Genomic DNA, 7,696 nt, shown 5'->3' with positions numbered 1-7,696 from the left:
AACGCCAAACATAAAAGTGTTGATAACTTTTGAAAAACACTTCAGACAGCTTAGATTTGATGTGCAACTACTAGAAAGACCCTTTCTGCTATAGTGGGAGGTTAAAATTTCATGTTCTGAAGCTTCCCTGAAAAGTTATGGCACAATGCACAAAAACGCTTTTCAGCCTGAGATAAGGTGGGTTTCGGAACGCCAAACATCAAAGTGTTAATAACTTTGGAAAAACACTTCAGACAGTTTAGATTTGATGTGCAACTACTAGAAAGACCCTTTCTGCTATAGTGGGAGGTTAAAATTTCATGTTCTGAAGCTTCCCTGAAAAGTTATGGCACAATGCACAAAAACGCTTTTCAGCCTGAGATAAGGTGGGTTTCGGAACGCCAAACATAAAAGTGTTGATAACTTTCGAAAAACACTTCAGAGAGCTTAGATTTGATGTGCACCTACTAGAAAGACCCTTTCTGCTATAGTGGGAGGTTAAAATTTCATGTTCTGAAGCTTCCCTGAAAAGTTATGGCACAATGCGTAAAAACGCTTTTCAGCCTGAGATAAGGTGGGTTTCGGAACGCCAAACATAAAAGTGTAGATAACTTTGGAAAAACACTTCAGACAGTTTAGATTTGATGTGCAACTACTAGAAAGACCCTTTCTGCTATAGTGGGAGGTTAAAATTTCATGTTCTGAAGCTTTCCTGAAAAGTTATGGCACAATGCACAAAAACGCTTTTCAGCCTGAGATAAGGTGGGTTTCGGAACGCCAAACATAAAAGTGTTGATAACTTTTGAAAAACACTTCAGACAGCTTAAATTTGATGTGCAACTACTAGAAAGACCCTTTCTGCTATAGTGGGAGGTTAAAATTTCATGTTCTGAAGCTTCCCTGAAAAGTTATGGCACAATGCACAAAAACGCTTTTCAGCCTGAGATAAGGTGGGTTTCGGAACGCCAAACATAAAAGTGTTGATAACTTTCGAAAAACACTTCAGACAGCTTAGATTTGATGTGCACCTACTAGAAAGACCCTTTCTGCTATAGTGGGAGGTTAAAATTTCATGTTCTGAAGCTTCCCTGAAAAGTTATGGCACAATGCGTAAAAACGCTTTTCAGCCTGAGATAAGGTGGGTTTCGGAACGCCAAACATAAAAGTGTTGATAACTTTGGAAAAACACTTCAGACAGTTTAGATTTGATGTGCAACTACTAGAAAGACCCTTTCTGCTATAGTGGGAGGTTAAAATTTCATGTTCTGAAGCTTCCCTGAAAAGTTATGGCACAATGCACAAAAACGCTTTTCAGCCTGAGATAAGGTGGGTTTCGGAACGCCAAACATAAAAGTGTTGATAACTTTTGAAAAACACTTCAGACAGCTTAGATTTGATGTGCAACTACTAGAAAGACCCTTTCTGCTATAGTGGGAGGTTAAAATTTCATGTTCTGAAGCTTCCCTGAAAAGTTATGGCACAATGCACAAAAACGCTTTTCAGCCTGAGATAAGGTGGGTTTCGGAACGCCAAACATAAAAGTGTTGATAACTTTGGAAAAACACTTCAGACAGTTTAGATTTGATGTGCAACTACTAGAAAGACCCTTTCTGCTATAGTGGGAGGTTAAAATTTCATGTTCTGAAGCTTCCCTGAAAAGTTATGGCACAATGCACAAAAACGCTTTTCAGCCTGAGATAAGGTGGGTTTCGGAACGCCAAACATAAAAGTGTTGATAACTTTGGAAAAACACTTCAGACAGTTTAGATTTGATGTGCAACTACTAGAAAGACCCTTTCTGCTATAGTGGGAGGTTAAAATTTCATGTTCTGAAGCTTCCCTGAAAAGTTATGGCACAATGCACAAAAACGCTTTTCAGCCTGAGATAAGGTGGGTTTCGGAACGCCAAACATAAAAGTGTTGATAACTTTGGAAAAACACTTCAGACACTTTAGATTTGATGTGCAACTACTAGAAAGACCCTTTCTGCTATAGTGGGAGGTTAAAATTTCATGTTCTGAAGCTTCCCTGAAAAGTTATGGCACAATGCACAAAAACGCTTTTCAGCCTGAGATAAGGTGGGTTTCGGAACGCCAAACATAAAAGTGTTGATAACTTTGGAAAAACACTTCAGACAGTTTAGATTTGATGTGCAACTACTAGAAAGACCCTTTCTGCTATAGTGGGAGGTTAAAATTTCATGTTCTGAAGCTTCCCTGAAAAGTTATGGCACAATGCACAAAAACGCTTTTCAGCCTGAGATAAGGTGGGTTTTGGAACGCCAAACATAAAAGTGTTGAAAACTTTGGAAAAACACTTCAGACAGTTTAGATTTGATGTGCAACTACTAGAAAGACCCTTTCTGCTATAGTGGGAGGTTAAAATTTCATGTTCTGAAGCTTTCCTGAAAAGTTATGGCACAATGCACAAAAACGCTTTTCAGCCTGAGATAAGGTGGGTTTCGGAACGCCAAACATAAAAGTGTTGATAACTTTTGAAAAACACTTCAGACAGCTTAGATTTGATGTGCAACTACTAGAAAGACCCTTTCTGCTATAGTGGGAGGTAAAAATTTCATGTTCTGAAGCTTCCCTGAAAAGTTATGGCACAATGCACAAAAACGCTTTTCAGCCTGAGATAAGGTGGGTTTCGGAACGCCAAACATAAAAGTGTTGATAACTTTGGAAAAACACTTCAGACAGTTTAGATTTGATGTGCAACTACTAGAAAGACCCTTTCTGCTATAGTGGGAGGTTAAAATTTCATGTTCTGAAGCTTCCCTGAAAAGTTATGGCACAATGCACAAAAACGCTTTTCAGCCTGAGATAAGGTGGGTTTCGGAACGCCAAACATAAAAGTGTTGATAACTTTGGAAAAACACTTCAGACAGTTTAGATTTGATGTGCAACTACTAGAAAGACCCTTTCTGCTATAGTGGGAGGTTAAAATTTCATGTTCTGAAGCTTCCCTGAAAAGTTATGGCACAATGCACAAAAACGCTTTTCAGCCTGAGATAAGGTGGGTTTCGGAACGCCAAACATAAAAGTGTTAATAACTTTGGAAAAACACTTCAGACAGTTTAGATTTGATGTGCAACTACTAGAAAGACCCTTTCTGCTATAGTGGGAGGTTAAAATTTCATGTTCTGAAGCTTCCCTGAAAAGTTATGGCACAATGCACAAAAACGCTTTTCAGCCTGAGATAAGGTGGGTTTCGGAACGCCAAACGTAAAAGTGTTGATAACTTTCGAAAAACACTTCAGAGAGCTTAGATTTGATGTGCACCTACTAGAAAGACCCTTTCTGCTATAGTGGGAGGTTAAAATTTCATGTTCTGAAGCTTCCCTGAAAAGTTATGGCACAATGCGTAAAAACGCTTTTCAGCCTGAGATAAGGTGGGTTTCGGAACGCCAAACATAAAAGTGTTGATAACTTTGGAAAAACACTTCAGACAGTTTAGATTTGATGTGCAACTACTAGAAAGACCCTTTCTGCTATAGTGGGAGGTTAAAATTTCATGTTCTGAAGCTTTCCTGAAAAGTTATGGCACAATGCACAAAAACGCTTTTCAGCCTGAGATAAGGTGGGTTTCGGAACGCCAAACATAAAAGTGTTGATAACTTTGGAAAAACACTTCAGACAGTTTAGATTTGTTGTGCAACTACTAGAAAGACCCTTTCTGCTATAGTGGGAGGTTAAAATTTCATGTTCTGAAGCTTTCCTGAAAAGTTATGGCACAATGCACAAAAACGCTTTTCAGCCTGAGATAAGGTGGGTTTCGGAACGCCAAACATAAAAGTGTTGATAACTTTTGAAAAACACTTCAGACAGCTTAGATTTGATGTGCAACTACTAGAAAGACCCTTTCTGCTATAGTGGGAGGTTAAAATTTCATGTTCTGAAGCTTCCCTGAAAAGTTATGGCACAATGCACAAAAACGCTTTTCAGCCTGAGATAAGGTGGGTTTCGGAACGCCAAACATAAAAGTGTTGATAACTTTCGAAAAACACTTCAGACAGCTTAGATTTGATGTGCACCTACTAGAAAGACCCTTTCTGCTATAGTGGGAGGTTAAAATTTCATGTTCTGAAGCTTCCCTGAAAAGTTATGGCACAATGCGTAAAAACGCTTTTCAGCCTGAGATAAGGTGGGTTTCGGAACGCCAAACATAAAAGTGTTGATAACTTTGGAAAAACACTTCAGACAGTTTAGATTTGATGTGCAACTACTAGAAAGACCCTTTCTACTATAGTGGGAGGTTAAAATTTCATGTTCTGAAGCTTCCCTGAAAAGTTATGGCACAATGCACAAAAACGCTTTTCAGCCTGAGATAAGGTGGGTTTCGGAACGCCAAACATAAAAGTGTTGATAACTTTGGAAAAACACTTCAGACAGTTTAGATTTGATGTGCAACTACTAGAAAGACCCTTTCTGCTATAGTGGGAGGTTAAAATTTCATGTTCTGAAGCTTTCCTGAAAAGTTATGGCACAATGCACAAAAACGCTTTTCAGCCTGAGATAAGGTGGGTTTCGGAACGCCAAACATAAAAGTGTTGATAACTTTTGAAAAACACTTCAGACAGCTTAGATTTGATGTGCAACTACTAGAAAGACCCTTTCTGCTATAGTGGGAGGTTAAAATTTCATGTTCTGAAGCTTCCCTGAAAAGTTATGGCACAATGCACAAAAACGCTTTTCAGCCTGAGATAAGGTGGGTTTCGGAACGCCAAACATAAAAGTGTTGATAACTTTGGAAAAACACTTCAGACAGTTTAGATTTGATGTGCAACTACTAGAAAGACCCTTTCTGCTATAGTGGGAGGTTAAAATTTCATGTTCTGAAGCTTCCCTGAAAAGTTATGGCACAATGCACAAAAACGCTTTTCAGCCTGAGATAAGGTGGGTTTCGGAACGCCAAACATAAAAGTGTTGATAACTTTGGAAAAACACTTCAGACAGTTTAGATTTGATGTGCAACTACTAGAAAGACCCTTTCTGCTATAGTGGGAGGTTAAAATTTCATGTTCTGAAGCTTTCCTGAAAAGTTATGGCACAATGCACAAAAACGCTTTTCAGCCTGAGATAAGGTGGGTTTCGGAACGCCAAACATAAAAGTGTTGATAACTTTTGAAAAACACTTCAGACAGCTTAGATTTGATGTGCAACTACTAGAAAGACCCTTTCTGCTATAGTGGGAGGTTAAAATTTCATGTTCTGAAGCTTCCCTGAAAAGTTATGGCACAATGCACAAAAACGCTTTTCAGCCTGAGATAAGGTGGGTTTCGGAACGCCAAACATAAAAGTGTTGATAACTTTCGAAAAACACTTCAGAGAGCTTAGATTTGATGTGCACCTACTAGAAAGACCCTTTCTGCTATAGTGGGAGGTTAAAATTTCATGTTCTGAAGCTTCCCTGAAAAGTTATGGCACAATGCGTAAAAACGCTTTTCAGCCTGAGATAAGGTGGGTTTCGGAACGCCAAACATAAAAGTGTTGATAACTTTGGAAAAACACTTCAGACAGTTTAGATTTGATGTGCAACTACTAGAAAGACCCTTTCTGCTATAGTGGGAGGTTAAAATTTCATGTTCTGAAGCTTTCCTGAAAAGTTATGGCACAATGCACAAAAACGCTTTTCAGCCTGAGATAAGGTGGGTTTCGGAACGCCAAACATAAAAGTGTTGATAACTTTGGAAAAACACTTCAGACAGTTTAGATTTGTTGTGCAACTACTAGAAAGACCCTTTCTGCTATAGTGGGAGGTTAAAATTTCATGTTCTGAAGCTTTCCTGAAAAGTTATGGCACAATGCACAAAAACGCTTTTCAGCCTGAGATAAGGTGGGTTTCGGAACGCCAAACATAAAAGTGTTGATAACTTTTGAAAAACACTTCAGACAGCTTAGATTTGATGTGCAACTACTAGAAAGACCCTTTCTGCTATAGTGGGAGGTTAAAATTTCATGTTCTGAAGCTTCCCTGAAAAGTTATGGCACAATGCACAAAAACGCTTTTCAGCCTGAGATAAGGTGGGTTTCGGAACGCCAAACATAAAAGTGTTGATAACTTTCGAAAAACACTTCAGACAGCTTAGATTTGATGTGCACCTACTAGAAAGACCCTTTCTGCTATAGTGGGAGGTTAAAATTTCATGTTCTGAAGCTTCCCTGAAAAGTTATGGCACAATGCGTAAAAACGCTTTTCAGCCTGAGATAAGGTGGGTTTCGGAACGCCAAACATAAAAGTGTTGATAACTTTGGAAAAACACTTCAGACAGTTTAGATTTGATGTGCAACTACTAGAAAGACCCTTTCTACTATAGTGGGAGGTTAAAATTTCATGTTCTGAAGCTTCCCTGAAAAGTTATGGCACAATGCACAAAAACGCTTTTCAGCCTGAGATAAGGTGGGTTTCGGAACGCCAAACATAAAAGTGTTGATAACTTTGGAAAAACACTTCAGACAGTTTAGATTTGATGTGCAACTACTAGAAAGACCCTTTCTGCTATAGTGGGAGGTTAAAATTTCATGTTCTGAAGCTTTCCTGAAAAGTTATGGCACAATGCACAAAAACGCTTTTCAGCCTGAGATAAGGTGGGTTTCGGAACGCCAAACATAAAAGTGTTGATAACTTTTGAAAAACACTTCAGACAGCTTAGATTTGATGTGCAACTACTAGAAAGACCCTTTCTGCTATAGTGGGAGGTTAAAATTTCATGTTCTGAAGCTTCCCTGAAAAGTTATGGCACAATGCACAAAAACGCTTTTCAGCCTGAGATAAGGTGGGTTTCGGAACGCCAAACATAAAAGTGTTGATAACTTTGGAAAAACACTTCAGACAGTTTAGATTTGATGTGCAACTACTAGAAAGACCCTTTCTGCTATAGTGGGAGGTTAAAATTTCATGTTCTGAAGCTTCCCTGAAAAGTTATGGCACAATGCACAAAAACGCTTTTCAGCCTGAGATAAGGTGGGTTTCGGAACGCCAAACATAAAAGTGTTGATAACTTTGGAAAAACACTTCAGACAGTTTAGATTTGATGTGCAACTACTAGAAAGACCCTTTCTGCTATAGTGGGAGGTTAAAATTTCATGTTCTGAAGCTTTCCTGAAAAGTTATGGCACAATGCACAAAAACGCTTTTCAGCCTGAGATAAGGTGGGTTTCGGAACGCCAAACATAAAAGTGTTGATAACTTTTGAAAAACACTTCAGACAGCTTAGATTTGATGTGCAACTACTAGAAAGACCCTTTCTGCTATAGTGGGAGGTTAAAATTTCATGTTCTGAAGCTTCCCTGAAAAGTTATGGCACAATGCACAAAAACGCTTTTCAGCCTGAGATAAGGTGGGTTTCGGAACGCCAAACATAAAAGTGTTGATAACTTTCGAAAAACACTTCAGACAGCTTAGATTTGATGTGCACCTACTAGAAAGACCCTTTCTGCTATAGTGGGAGGTTAAAATTTCATGTTCTGAAGCTTCCCTGAAAAGTTATGGCACAATGCGTAAAAACGCTTTTCAGCCTGAGATAAGGTGGGTTTCGGAACGCCAAACATAAAAGTGTTGATAACTTTGGAAAAACACTTCAGACAGCTTAGATTTGATGTGCAACTACTAGAAAGACCCTTTCTGCTATAGTGGGAGGTTAAAATTTCATGTTCTGAAGCTTCCCTGAAAAGTTATGGCACAATGCACAAAAACGCTTTTCAGCCTGAGATAA

This window comes from Synchiropus splendidus, chromosome 2 (genome assembly GCF_027744825.2).
Source record: "Synchiropus splendidus isolate RoL2022-P1 chromosome 2, RoL_Sspl_1.0, whole genome shotgun sequence".
Lineage (NCBI taxonomy): Eukaryota > Metazoa > Chordata > Actinopteri > Syngnathiformes > Callionymidae > Synchiropus > Synchiropus splendidus.
Note: the sequence above shows the minus strand (reverse complement) of the source record.